Source organism: Protomyctophum parallelum (assembly GCF_964188405.1).
Source record: "Protomyctophum parallelum genome assembly, chromosome: 5".
NCBI classification, from domain to species: domain Eukaryota; kingdom Metazoa; phylum Chordata; class Actinopteri; order Myctophiformes; family Myctophidae; genus Protomyctophum; species Protomyctophum parallelum.
In genome coordinates, this window is record NC_139702.1 from 16,505,327 (window position 1) to 16,519,681 (window position 14,355).

Below are 14,355 nucleotides of genomic sequence, written 5' to 3' on the forward strand. Positions count from 1 at the left end.
CGTGAACGCTATGTTTCATACGTGAACGCGCACAAACCGCAATGATGGTCAACGGCACAGCACGCTCATGTGTTTGGGTCCAATCCATCCCAGAATGCACTCTGTTCCTACCCGGAAGGAGGAGTGAAATCGCTTCTTGTGCTTTTCAGCAACTTGATGCAAATGGATGGAGGAAAAATCCACCTTAATGCAAGTGGATGGAAGAGAAATCCACCTTAATGCAAGTGGATGGAGGAGAAATCCACCTTAATGCAAGTGGATGGGAGGAGAAATCCGGTGCCGTCTCTATTCATATATACTCTAAGGTCTGGAGCGGTTCAACAGCTCCCAGTAGAACCATTCTGACTCCCATCATCACCACTCTAAGGTCTGGAGCGGTTCAACAGCTCCCAATAGAACCATTCTGACCATCATCACCAACCGCATTCCATTAAAGATGGCTTCCTACGCTCTTGCACATACTTAGTAACCCTGAAAATACATACTATTATTATGTTTGTGTATAGATTTTCTTCTCTTTTTTTGTGTGTGCCTTTGTTCTAAACCTTTTTTATTTTATTTTTGTTTTATTGAATTCTTTATTTTGTTTTTCTTCTTGTAAATTGTCAAAGTGATGAGAGTTTTGTATTCATTTGAGACTTGACACAGTGGCGATGGAGCCACTTCCCTAATAATAGCTGAAAATGCTAGACTGCGTTTTCCCAAAACCTTGTGCTGAGAAATGTGTGGGGTTTTTTTCTTCTGTGAGTTGATGTGAAAAGAAGGCAAAGCAGTGATTTTAATGTCTGTAGACTAAATAGGTCTCTCAAATATAACAAGTTGTTTTTGTCTTAAGGTCCAAATAAAAAAACTTGTTGAATACATCAGTGCTTCCATTGAGGATTTTTCTAATTCGTTATAGGCTTCGTCAGATGTGCAGATTGTCTGTATGAGAAAGAATATGTCAATGCAATTCGTAGTGAAGGAAGAAATCCTAAGTAGCTGTAACAACGATTGTTAATTAGTAACAAGGATTTAATGTACAAGTCTAAATGTACAGTACAGGAGGATTTTGCATATGTTGCTTTACAACGAAAATGAAAAAGCTGTGTGACGATGAGTAGCCTACTATAGACTAACGGTTTCAGTCCACACTAATTATCCATATTGTATAAATGGACGTAGAAGACATTTTTAGAATCTGATCTCAGGTCAGAATGGGTTAAGGTGATTGACAAGAAGGGCCTGTCAGCTCACTTCATGTCTTCTATAGTAGATAAACCCACAATTAAACACTTTGTTTTTAGGAGTGTTGGGAGCAAAACTTCCAATTAAAAATGTCCCCCTCTATTTCTCCTTCAAAGTGTGTTTTGTCTTTGTCTTTTATGTGTCAAGTAACGCCATGGCTGTCGGCACCACTATTTTAAAGAATTTTCATAAATGGGATATGTTTTTTTTGGGTGGCAGGAACTTGTTGACATTTTAAGTCAAAAAGTGTAGGCACCCTGGGGGCGGGGCTGGTATACACGCTTTGGTCTCGCTGCTGAAGGAACTCGCAGTCGCAACAATGTCATACATTGTGTTGGGTTCCCAAATTGTACACTATATATTTTTGAGCCTATATACAGGTTTAATGTTTTTTAGTTTGTTTTAAAAACGCCATTAACAATAAAGATAATTTGTTTTGTCATCACCATTACATCACCTTATCAACGTGATTTAGACTTGTATATATATATTAGCGCCCCTCACTTCACACGTGTGTGATTTTTAAAGACGCGGGTGGCTGCTTGTTTGGAGGTTTGTTAGAATAATACTTGCATGGAACATAAAGAATTCAAGATGTGTAATAAGTTAAAGGGATTGTGACATTAAAAAAAAGGTTTTGGAATTGTTCTTGTTTTTTTTAGGTTTTCTAATCTCAATTGCACCCAAAAAAACCCAAAGAAAACTTCAGGTTCTTTGGGTGTAATTGAGGTCATAAAACCTAAAAGAAAAAATGAAAAAGAAAAATAAATTAAACTGAATGTCATGAAACCTTTAATAACTAGAAAGAGGCAATTCTGGGAAATTGCAAAGTGTGGTTGCCCACATCGCACCCGTCGAAAATGGAATTGCTTTTGGCTCTGCGTTGATTAAGCCACCCTCGACATGTGATTCAGATTTGGGATGGATCGGACATTCCGTGCGTGAATTGTGGCGTGTTTTGTAAAATAGGCCCCTCCCACTAACTTTGGAAGACGATTACGGCCGAACGATACAGAAGATCTAAATTCTGACTGTGCTGTTTTAATCGGATAGGTCCCGAGATCATGTGTACTGATTTTTGTGAGATTTGGTCAAAATCTGTAGGAGGAGGAGCAAAAAGTGTGTTTTGAACTAAATTCAAAATGGCGGGAAATCTATCTAGACGCAAATGGGCGTGGCCTATATGGGGAGATGTGTCATGACCCAAGGAATCCAGGGAAAATATATATTTTATTTTACGACCTACGGTTCAAGAGTTATACCCCAAAAGGTAAAGTTGGCTGTTATAGCGCCACCATGAGGCCGACCGATAAACTTCTAAGGTAATTAATTTGAGTAATTATTATGAATCTCTCCTCCAAGTCTTGTAAGTATAGCCCTTATGGTCTCAGAGGAAAGAATACTTGAAAGTGAGTTTTTGCATTTTCCCATTCATGTCTATGGGGAAATTTAATGCACTAATTAATTCATATCAATTAAACTATTCAACAAATGTCTTAGCAAAATACGAGCACACGATTCCCGATGTAGCCCGTCGTTTTGACATGGCTCGAGTGCGACACAAACTGTGGGAGGTATAACGCGACAAAATAAAGTTTATCTATAATAAAAACAACAATAATAATACAAATAATAAAAGGTCACAAAGACAATACTATGGTTGCCTTCAGGCAACCACACTAATAAAGTGTTACAATTACTAGAGTCTGGTTGCCCATTCGGGCAACCACACTAATAACAGCAGGAAGGCATGGGCCACAATCCACCGTCTTGGCAAAGACCACACCACCCATAATTCACAACGGTCACAGCAAACTCTATTGCATCACAACTGGTGTAGTTATTGGATGGAGCCCGCACACCACCAAAAAATGAAAAACAACATACTATAGTATGCCCTCCGTGACCATGGACTTTAGCCTTTCGCTTTTCTGCGATTTAACCTTTTTTCAAATCCTCAACAATGATGAAGAATCGCGCACTATAGCGTGCCACTTAATGACCTTGACCAATATCAATGACCTTGAGCAGTATAAATTACCTTCAATAAGGCTAGTAAATGACCTTGACCAGTATAAATGACCTTGACAAGTACAAATGACCTTGACCAGTATAAATGACCTTCACCAGTAGAAATGACCGTGACCAGTATATGACTGTGACCAGTATAAATTACCTTCATGAGACTAGTAAATGACCTTGACCAGTGTAAATGACCTTTATAAGACTAGTAAATGATCTTCCCCAGTATAAATGACCTTGACCAGTATGCGGTCCGTGACCATGGACTATAGCCTTTTGCTTTTCCTTGATTTTCACCTTTAAAAAATCCTCAACAATGATGAAGAATCGCGCACAATAGCGCGCCGCTCAATGACCTGAGACCATGGACCAATGAATGAAATACAACACATTTGAGCAGGGCACTGCAGGGAGTTGAACCCCGTTCCGGTAAACCAGAAGTCCGACACCAGTGCCTTAGTTTTTGTGTTGTTGTTCATTTAAAGGTCCAGGTGTGCATACGCATGTGCGCCTGTGCGTGTGTAGGTGCATGTGTGCATGTGTGTGTGCACGCTTCACCACTGTTGGACCCCATGGGGATCAAGGACCTCAGGGAGCCACCCATAATTCACAACGGTCACAGCGAACTCTGTTGCATCACAACTGGTGGCCAACAGTCGTAACCAACACCGCCGCCGACCCAAAGGAGAATACAATCGCACAGTGGTATCAGACCAACCACAATCAGCCAGCTCTCAAACCAAACCCTTCGACCTAGAAGAACTCGAAACTGCAATGGGAAAGTTGAAACCCGGAAAAGCAGCAGGGATTGATGACATACTGGCAGAAATGATACAGCACCTGGAACCTAACGCAAAGACCTGGCTCGTGAGGATGCTGAACACATGCATGGCACAGAAAACCATCCCTTCTGTCTGGAGAAAGGCCAAAGTGGTTGCAATCCCCAAACCTGGCAAAGACCCATCATCCTCAAAGAGCTACCGACCCATTTCCCTCCTCTGCATCACCTACAAGAGAGGCTGCTACTCCAACGCCTCATACCACTCATAGACACCAAGCTGACTAAAGACCAAGGTGGTTTCCGTCCCATCCTGTGCTGGACAGAGCTCAACCTCACCCAACACATTGAGGATGGGTTTGAGGGAAAACAAATAACTGGAGCAGCAACTGGAGGGCGAAGCAAGCACGCAGGCAGCTTGTGCCTGCGTGCCTGCCTTCCTGCCTGCCTTCCTCATGTGGAAGCTGCATAGTTGACTTTGTGTGTGTCTTTCTTTTTCTGTCTGTCTTTCTTAGGATGAAGATCAAGGTAGACGCCGTTGGAAGGCTCAACACAAGCCGATGCCCCTAGAGATCCATCCCAAAGCTTCCCTCAGGGAGTCCAGCAAGCCAGCTAGCCAGCAAGCCCGCCCAGTCAGCCAACGCAGCCAGCCAGCTCCGCCAGTCAGCCAGTGTAGAAAGTCAGGCTGACAAGCCAGAGCATATCAGCCCTTGCAGTCCGCCATTGCAGCCATACCAGCCTTGCTCAGTCAGCTCAGCCAGGCCTCTCTCGAGGCCTGGCTCTCTGTCTGCCTGGCCCGGTCTGCCCTGCCCTGCCTTGCAGCAACAGAACCAGCCTTGCTAGCAAGCCAGCCAGCTCAGAATACGAGCTCAGCAAGCCAGCGCAGCTGGCAAGCACGCAGTTAGTCTTAACCAGTTTCAGACAGGCAGGCCAAGGCAGACAGACAGGAAGACCGAGGCGCCTAGGCAGGCAGACAGGCCAGGAAGGCAACAAAGTGCAGGCAGGGGGACTATCCGGCCTAAGGCTGCGCTGCAAGGGTTGGAGCCTGGCCAGCTCCTGCTGATCTCCGCTGAGTGGCTGTGGCTGCACAGTAAGGCTGCAGTAACCTAGTCTGGGCTTGTTGCTGCACTGGCTTGCTCAGCTCGCATTCTGAGCTGGCTGGCTTGCCAGAAAGGCTGGTTCTGTTGCTGCAAGGCAGGGCGGGGCAGACCGGGCCAGGCAGACAGAGAGCCAGGCCTCGAGAGAGGCCTGGCTGAGCTGACTGAGCAAGGCTGGCATGGCTGCAGTGGCTGACTGCAAGGGCTGATATGCTCTGGCTTGGCAGCCTGACTTTCTACACTGGCTGACTGGCGGAGCTGACTGGCTGCGTTCGCTGACTGGGCAGGCTTGCTGGCTAGCTGGCTTGCTGGGCTCCCTGAGGGAAGCTTTGGGATGGATCTCTAGGGGCATCGGCTTGTGTTGAGCCTTCCAACGGCGTCTACCTTGATCTCCGTCCTAAGAAAGAAAGACAGAAAAAGAAAGACACACACAAACCCAACTATGCAGCTTCCACCTGAGGAACCGAGACGCGAAAAAAGAACTGAGCGTCACTTGGGATGGTCACAAACTCTCCAACCATACCCACCCCATGTATCTTGGAGTTACACTGGACAGGACACTCTTCTTCAAAAAACACCTGGAGAACACAAAAGCCACGGTCAACACCCACAATAACATCCTGTGAAAACTAGTGAACTCCAAGAGGGGCGCAGACCCACAAACAATCTGTGCAACTGCCATGGCCCTGTCTTTCTCTACAGCAGAGTATGCCTGCTCAAGCTGGAGCCGATCACGTCACACCAAATTGGTCGACACAGCCCTAAATGACACCTGTCGCATCAACACGGGATGCGTCAAGACAACACCTGTCCCGTGCCTTTATGCGCTAGCCGGCACCTCCCCCCGCACATCAGACGACTGTGTATCGCTCAAGATGAATGGAGAACACAGGAGATAGACAGTGAAGTTGGGAATGAACGAAGGAAAGTCTGGAATGAAATGATAGAGAACACCTCACACACACATAGTTTCCTTTTGTGGCTGTTTACATTCGAGGGTCGCCGGTCCTCTCGAACGGAACAGTTTAACGTCATGCCCAGGACGAAAAGATATAGAGAACACCAACATGACAAATAACAGCAGGAAGGCATGGGCCACAATCCACCGTCTTGGCAAAGACCACACCACCCATAATTCACAACGGTCACAGCAAACTCTATTGCATCACAACTGGTGTAGTTATTGGATGGAGCCCGCACACCACCAAAAAATGAAAAACAACATACTATAGTATGCCCTCCGTGACCATGGACTTTAGCCTTTCGCTTTTCTGCGATTTAACCTTTTTTCAAATCCTCAACAATGATGAAGAATCGCGCACTATAGCGTGCCACTTAATGACCTTGACCAATATCAATGACCTTGAGCAGTATAAATTACCTTCAATAAGGCTAGTAAATGACCGTGACCAGTATAAATGACCTTGACAAGTACAAATGACCTTGACCAGTATAAATGACCTTCACCAGTAGAAATGACCGTGACCAGTATATGACTGTGACCAGTATAAATTACCTTCATGAGACTAGTAAATGACCTTGACCAGTGTAAATGACCTTTATAAGACTAGTAAATGATCTTCCCCAGTATAAATGACCTTGACCAGTATGCGGTCCGTGACCATGGACTATAGCCTTTTGCTTTTCCTTGATTTTCACCTTTAAAAAATCCTCAACAATGATGAAGAATCGCGCACAATAGCGCGCCGCTCAATGACCTGAGACCATGGACCAATGAATGAAATACAACACATTTGAGCAGGGCACTGCAGGGAGTTGAACCCCGTTCCGGTAAACCAGAAGTCCGACACCAGTGCCTTAGTTTTTGTGTTGTTGTTCATTTAAAGGTCCAGGTGTGCATACGCATGTGCGCCTGTGCGTGTGTAGGTGCATGTGTGCATGTGTGTGTGCACGCTTCACCACTGTTGGACCCCATGGGGATCAAGGACCTCAGGGAGCCACCCATAATTCACAACGGTCACAGCGAACTCTGTTGCATCACAACTGGTGGCCAACAGTCGTAACCAACACCGCCGCCGACCCAAAGGAGAATACAATCGCACAGTGGTATCAGACCAACCACAATCAGCCAGCTCTCAAACCAAACCCTTCGACCTAGAAGAACTCGAAACTGCAATGGGAAAGTTGAAACCCGGAAAAGCAGCAGGGATTGATGACATACTGGCAGAAATGATACAGCACCTGGAACCTAACGCAAAGACCTGGCTCGTGGGGATGCTGAACACATGCATGGCACAGAAAACCATCCCTTCTGTCTGGAGAAAGGCCAAAGTGGTTGCAATCCCCAAACCTGGCAAAGACCCATCATCCTCAAAGAGCTACCGACCCATTTCCCTCCTCTGCATCACCTACAAGAGAGGCTGCTACTCCAACGCCTCATACCACTCATAGACACCAAGCTGACTAAAGACCAAGGTGGTTTCCGTCCCGTCCTGTGCTGGACAGAGCTCAACCTCACCCAACACATTGAGGATGGGTTTGAGGGAAAACAAATAACTGGAGCAGCAACTGGAGGGCGAAGCAAGCACGCAGGCAGCTTGTGCCTGCGTGCCTGCCTTCCTGCCTGCCTTCCTCATGTGGAAGCTGCATAGTTGACTTTGTGTGTGTCTTTCTTTTTCTGTCTGTCTTTCTTAGGATGAAGATCAAGGTAGACGCCGTTGGAAGGCTCAACACAAGCCGATGCCCCTAGAGATCCATCCCAAAGCTTCCCTCAGGGAGTCCAGCAAGCCAGCTAGCCAGCAAGCCCGCCCAGTCAGCCAACGCAGCCAGCCAGCTCCGCCAGTCAGCCAGTGTAGAAAGTCAGGCTGACAAGCCAGAGCATATCAGCCCTTGCAGTCCGCCATTGCAGCCATACCAGCCTTGCTCAGTCAGCTCAGCCAGGCCTCTCTCGAGGCCTGGCTCTCTGTCTGCCTGGCCCGGTCTGCCCTGCCCTGCCTTGCAGCAACAGAACCAGCCTTGCTAGCAAGCCAGCCAGCTCAGAATACGAGCTCAGCAAGCCAGCACAGCTGGCAAGCACGCAGTTAGTCTTAACCAGTTTCAGACAGGCAGGCCAAGGCAGACAGACAGGAAGACCGAGGCGCCTAGGCAGGCAGACAGGCCAGGAAGGCAACAAAGTGCAGGCAGGGGGACTATCCGGCCTAAGGCTGCGCTGCAAGGGTTGGAGCCTGGCCAGCTCCTGCTGATCTCCGCTGAGTGGCTGTGGCTGCACAGTAAGGCTGCAGTAACCTAGTCTGGGCTTGTTGCTGCACTGGCTTGCTCAGCTCGCATTCTGAGCTGGCTGGCTTGCCAGAAAGGCTGGTTCTGTTGCTGCAAGGCAGGGCGGGGCAGACCGGGCCAGGCAGACAGAGAGCCAGGCCTCGAGAGAGGCCTGGCTGAGCTGACTGAGCAAGGCTGGCATGGCTGCAGTGGCTGACTGCAAGGGCTGATATGCTCTGGCTTGGCAGCCTGACTTTCTACACTGGCTGACTGGCGGAGCTGACTGGCTGCGTTCGCTGACTGGGCAGGCTTGCTGGCTAGCTGGCTTGCTGGGCTCCCTGAGGGAAGCTTTGGGATGGATCTCTAGGGGCATCGGCTTGTGTTGAGCCTTCCAACGGCGTCTACCTTGATCTCCGTCCTAAGAAAGAAAGACAGAAAAAGAAAGACACACACAAACCCAACTATGCAGCTTCCACCTGAGGAACCGAGACGCGAAAAAAGAACTGAGCGTCACTTGGGATGGTCACAAACTCTCCAACCATACCCACCCCATGTATCTTGGAGTTACACTGGACAGGACACTCTTCTTCAAAAAACACCTGGAGAACACAAAAGCCACGGTCAACACCCACAATAACATCCTGTGAAAACTAGTGAACTCCAAGAGGGGCGCAGACCCACAAACAATCTGTGCAACTGCCATGGCCCTGTCTTTCTCTACAGCAGAGTATGCCTGCTCAAGCTGGAGCCGATCACGTCACACCAAATTGGTCGACACAGCCCTAAATGACACCTGTCGCATCAACACGGGATGCGTCAAGACAACACCTGTCCCGTGCCTTTATGCGCTAGCCGGCACCTCCCCCCGCACATCAGACGACTGTGTATCGCTCAAGATGAATGGAGAACACAGGAGATAGACAGTGAAGTTGGGAATGAACGAAGGAAAGTCTGGAATGAAATTATAGAGAACACCTCACACACACATAGTTTCCTTTTGTGGCTGTTTACATTCGAGGGTCGCCGGTCCTCTCGAACGGAACAGTTTAACGTCATGCCCAGGACGAAAAGATATAGAGAACACCAACATGACAAATAACAGCAGGAAGGCATGGGCCACAATCCACCGTCTTGGCAAAGACCACACCACCCATAATTCACAACGGTCACAGCAAACTCTATTGCATCACAACTGGTGTAGTTATTGGATGGAGCCCGCACACCACCAAAAAATGAAAAACAACATACTATAGTATGCCCTCCGTGACCATGGACTTTAGCCTTTCGCTTTTCTGCGATTTAACCTTTTTTCAAATCCTCAACAATGATGAAGAATCGCGCACTATAGCGTGCCACTTAATGACCTTGACCAATATCAATGACCTTGAGCAGTATAAATTACCTTCAATAAGGCTAGTAAATGACCGTGACCAGTATAAATGACCTTGACAAGTACAAATGACCTTGACCAGTATAAATGACCTTCACCAGTAGAAATGACCGTGACCAGTATATGACTGTGACCAGTATAAATTACCTTCATGAGACTAGTAAATGACCTTGACCAGTGTAAATGACCTTTATAAGACTAGTAAATGATCTTCCCCAGTATAAATGACCTTGACCAGTATGCGGTCCGTGACCATGGACTATAGCCTTTTGCTTTTCCTTGATTTTCACCTTTAAAAAATCCTCAACAATGATGAAGAATCGCGCACAATAGCGCGCCGCTCAATGACCTGAGACCATGGACCAATGAATGAAATACAACACATTTGAGCAGGGCACTGCAGGGAGTTGAACCCCGTTCTGGTAAACCAGAAGTCCGACACCAGTGCCTTAGTTTTTGTGTTGTTGTTCATTTAAAGGTCCAGGTGTGCATACGCATGTGCGCCTGTGCGTGTGTAGGTGCATGTGTGCATGTGTGTGTGCACGCTTCTCCACTGTTGGACCCCATGGGGATCAAGGACCTCAGGGAGCCACCCATAATTCACAACGGTCACAGCGAACTCTGTTGCATCACAACTGGTGGCCAACAGTCGTAACCAACACCGCCGCCGACCCAAAGGAGAATACAATCGCACAGTGGTATCAGACCAACCACAATCAGCCAGCTCTCAAACCAAACCCTTCGACCTAGAAGAACTCGAAACTGCAATGGGAAAGTTGAAACCCGGAAAAGCAGCAGGGATTGATGACATACTGGCAGAAATGATACAGCACCTGGAACCTAACGCAAAGACCTGGCTCGTGGGGATGCTGAACACATGCATGGCACAGAAAACCATCCCTTCTGTCTGGAGAAAGGCCAAAGTGGTTGCAATCCCCAAACCTGGCAAAGACCCATCATCCTCAAAGAGCTACCGACCCATTTCCCTCCTCTGCATCACCTACAAGAGAGGCTGCTACTCCAACGCCTCATACCACTCATAGACACCAAGCTGACTAAAGACCAAGGTGGTTTCCGTCCCGTCCTGTGCTGGACAGAGCTCAACCTCACCCAACACATTGAGGATGGGTTTGAGGGAAAACAAATAACTGGAGCAGCAACTGGAGGGCGAAGCAAGCACGCAGGCAGCTTGTGCCTGCGTGCCTGCCTTCCTGCCTGCCTTCCTCATGTGGAAGCTGCATAGTTGACTTTGTGTGTGTCTTTCTTTTTCTGTCTGTCTTTCTTAGGATGAAGATCAAGGTAGACGCCGTTGGAAGGCTCAACACAAGCCGATGCCCCTAGAGATCCATCCCAAAGCTTCCCTCAGGGAGTCCAGCAAGCCAGCTAGCCAGCAAGCCCGCCCAGTCAGCCAACGCAGCCAGCCAGCTCTGCCAGTCAGCCAGTGTAGAAAGTCAGGCTGACAAGCCAGAGCATATCAGCCCTTGCAGTCCGCCATTGCAGCCATACCAGCCTTGCTCAGTCAGCTCAGCCAGGCCTCTCTCGAGGCCTGGCTCTCTGTCTGCCTGGCCCGGTCTGCCCTGCCCTGCCTTGCAGCAACAGAACCAGCCTTGCTAGCAAGCCAGCCAGCTCAGAATACGAGCTCAGCAAGCCAGCGCAGCTGGCAAGCACGCAGTTAGTCTTAACCAGTTTCAGACAGGCAGGCCAAGGCAGACAGACAGGAAGACCGAGGCGCCTAGGCAGGCAGACAGGCCAGGAAGGCAACAAAGTGCAGGCAGGGGGACTATCCGGCCTAAGGCTGCGCTGCAAGGGTTGGAGCCTGGCCAGCTCCTGCTGATCTCCGCTGAGTGGCTGTGGCTGCACAGTAAGGCTGCAGTAACCTAGTCTGGGCTTGTTGCTGCACTGGCTTGCTCAGCTCGCATTCTGAGCTGGCTGGCTTGCCAGAAAGGCTGGTTCTGTTGCTGCAAGGCAGGGCGGGGCAGACCGGGCCAGGCAGACAGAGAGCCAGGCCTCGAGAGAGGCCTGGCTGAGCTGACTGAGCAAGGCTGGCATGGCTGCAGTGGCTGACTGCAAGGGCTGATATGCTCTGGCTTGGCAGCCTGACTTTCTACACTGGCTGACTGGCGGAGCTGACTGGCTGCGTTCGCTGACTGGGCAGGCTTGCTGGCTAGCTGGCTTGCTGGGCTCCCTGAGGGAAGCTTTGGGATGGATCTCTAGGGGCATCGGCTTGTGTTGAGCCTTCCAACGGCGTCTACCTTGATCTCCGTCCTAAGAAAGAAAGACAGAAAAAGAAAGACACACACAAACCCAACTATGCAGCTTCCACCTGAGGAACCGAGACGCGAAAAAAGAACTGAGCGTCACTTGGGATGGTCACAAACTCTCCAACCATACCCACCCCATGTATCTTGGAGTTACACTGGACAGGACACTCTTCTTCAAAAAACACCTGGAGAACACAAAAGCCACGGTCAACACCCACAATAACATCCTGTGAAAACTAGTGAACTCCAAGAGGGGCGCAGACCCACAAACAATCTGTGCAACTGCCATGGCCCTGTCTTTCTCTACAGCAGAGTATGCCTGCTCAAGCTGGAGCCGATCACGTCACACCAAATTGGTCGACACAGCCCTAAATGACACCTGTCGCATCAAAACGGGATGCGTCAAGACAACACCTGTCCCGTGCCTTTATGCGCTAGCCGGCACCTCCCCCCGCACATCAGACGACTGTGTATCGCTCAAGATGAATGGAGAACACAGGAGATAGACAGTGAAGTTGGGAATGAACGAAGGAAAGTCTGGAATGAAATGATAGAGAACACCTCACACACACATAGTTTCCTTTTGTGGCTGTTTACATTCGAGGGTCGCCGGTCCTCTCGAACAGAACAGTTTAACGTCATGCCCAGGACGAAAAGATATAGAGAACACCAACATGACAAATAACAGCAGGAAGGCATGGGCCACAATCCACCGTCTTGGCAAAGACCACACCACCCATAATTCACAACGGTCACAGCTAACTCTATTGCATCACAACTGGTGTAGTTATTGGATGGAGCCCGCACACCACCAAAAAATGAAAAACAACATACTATAGTATGCCCTCCGTGACCATGGACTTTAGCCTTTCGCTTTTCTGCGATTTAACCTTTTTTCAAATCCTCAACAATGATGAAGAATCGCGCACTATAGCGTGCCACTTAATGACCTTGACCAATATCAATGACCTTGAGCAGTATAAATTACCTTCAATAAGGCTAGTAAATGACCTTGACCAGTATAAATGACCTTGACAAGTACAAATGACCTTGACCAGTATAAATGACCTTCACCAGTAGAAATGACCGTGACCAGTATATGACTGTGACCAGTATAAATTACCTTCATGAGACTAGTAAATGACCTTGACCAGTGTAAATGACCTTTATAAGACTAGTAAATGATCTTCCCCAGTATAAATGACCTTGACCAGTATGCGGTCCGTGACCATGGACTATAGCCTTTTGCTTTTCCTTGATTTTCACCTTTAAAAAATCCTCAACAATGATGAAGAATCGCGCACAATAGCGCGCCGCTCAATGACCTGAGACCATGGACCAATGAATGAAATACAACACATTTGAGCAGGGCACTGCAGGGAGTTGAACCCCGTTCCGGTAAACCAGAAGTCCGACACCAGTGCCTTAGTTTTTGTGTTGTTGTTCATTTAAAGGTCCAGGTGTGCATACGCATGTGCGCCTGTGCGTGTGTAGGTGCATGTGTGCATGTGTGTGTGCACGCTTAACCACTGTTGGACCCCATGGGGATCAAGGACCTCAGGGAGCCACCCATAATTCACAACGGTCACAGCGAACTCTGTTGCATCACAACTGGTGGCCAACAGTCGTAACCAACACCGCCGCCGACCCAAAGGAGAATACAATCGCACAGTGGTATCAGACCAACCACAATCAGCCAGCTCTCAAACCAAACCCTTCGACCTAGAAGAACTCGAAACTGCAATGGGAAAGTTGAAACCCGGAAAAGCAGCAGGGATTGATGACATACTGGCAGAAATGATACAGCACCTGGAACCTAACGCAAAGACCTGGCTCGTGGGGATGCTGAACACATGCATGGCACAGAAAACCATCCCTTCTGTCTGGAGAAAGGCCAAAGTGGTTGCAATCCCCAAACCTGGCAAAGACCCATCATCCTCAAAGAGCTACCGACCCATTTCCCTCCTCTGCATCACCTACAAGAGAGGCTGCTACTCCAACGCCTCATACCACTCATAGACACCAAGCTGACTAAAGACCAAGGTGGTTTCCGTCCCGTCCTGTGCTGGACAGAGCTCAACCTCACCCAACACATTGAGGATGGGTTTGAGGGAAAACAAATAACTGGAGCAGCAACTGGAGGGCGAAGCAAGCACGCAGGCAGCTTGTGCCTGCGTGCCTGCCTTCCTGCCTGCCTTCCTCATGTGGAAGCTGCATAGTTGACTTTGTGTGTGTCTTTCTTTTTCTGTCTGTCTTTCTTAGGATGAAGATCAAGGTAGACGCCGTTGGAAGGCTCAACACAAGCCGATGCCCCTAGAGATCCATCCCAAAGCTTCCCTCAGGGAGTCCAGCAAGCCAGCTAGC

At 48.4% G+C, this 14,355-nt stretch overlaps 1 long non-coding RNA gene across 1 annotated transcript; it reads left to right on the forward strand.

Moving 5' to 3' along the window:
- Nucleotides 1–176: 176 nt before the first annotated feature.
- Nucleotides 177–863, forward strand: LOC310858934. Its single transcript, XR_014569249.1, has 2 exons — nt 177–305; nt 368–863. It is a non-coding gene; the product is annotated as an uncharacterized lncRNA (long non-coding RNA).
- The last annotated feature ends 13,492 nt before the right edge of the window (nt 864–14,355 follow it).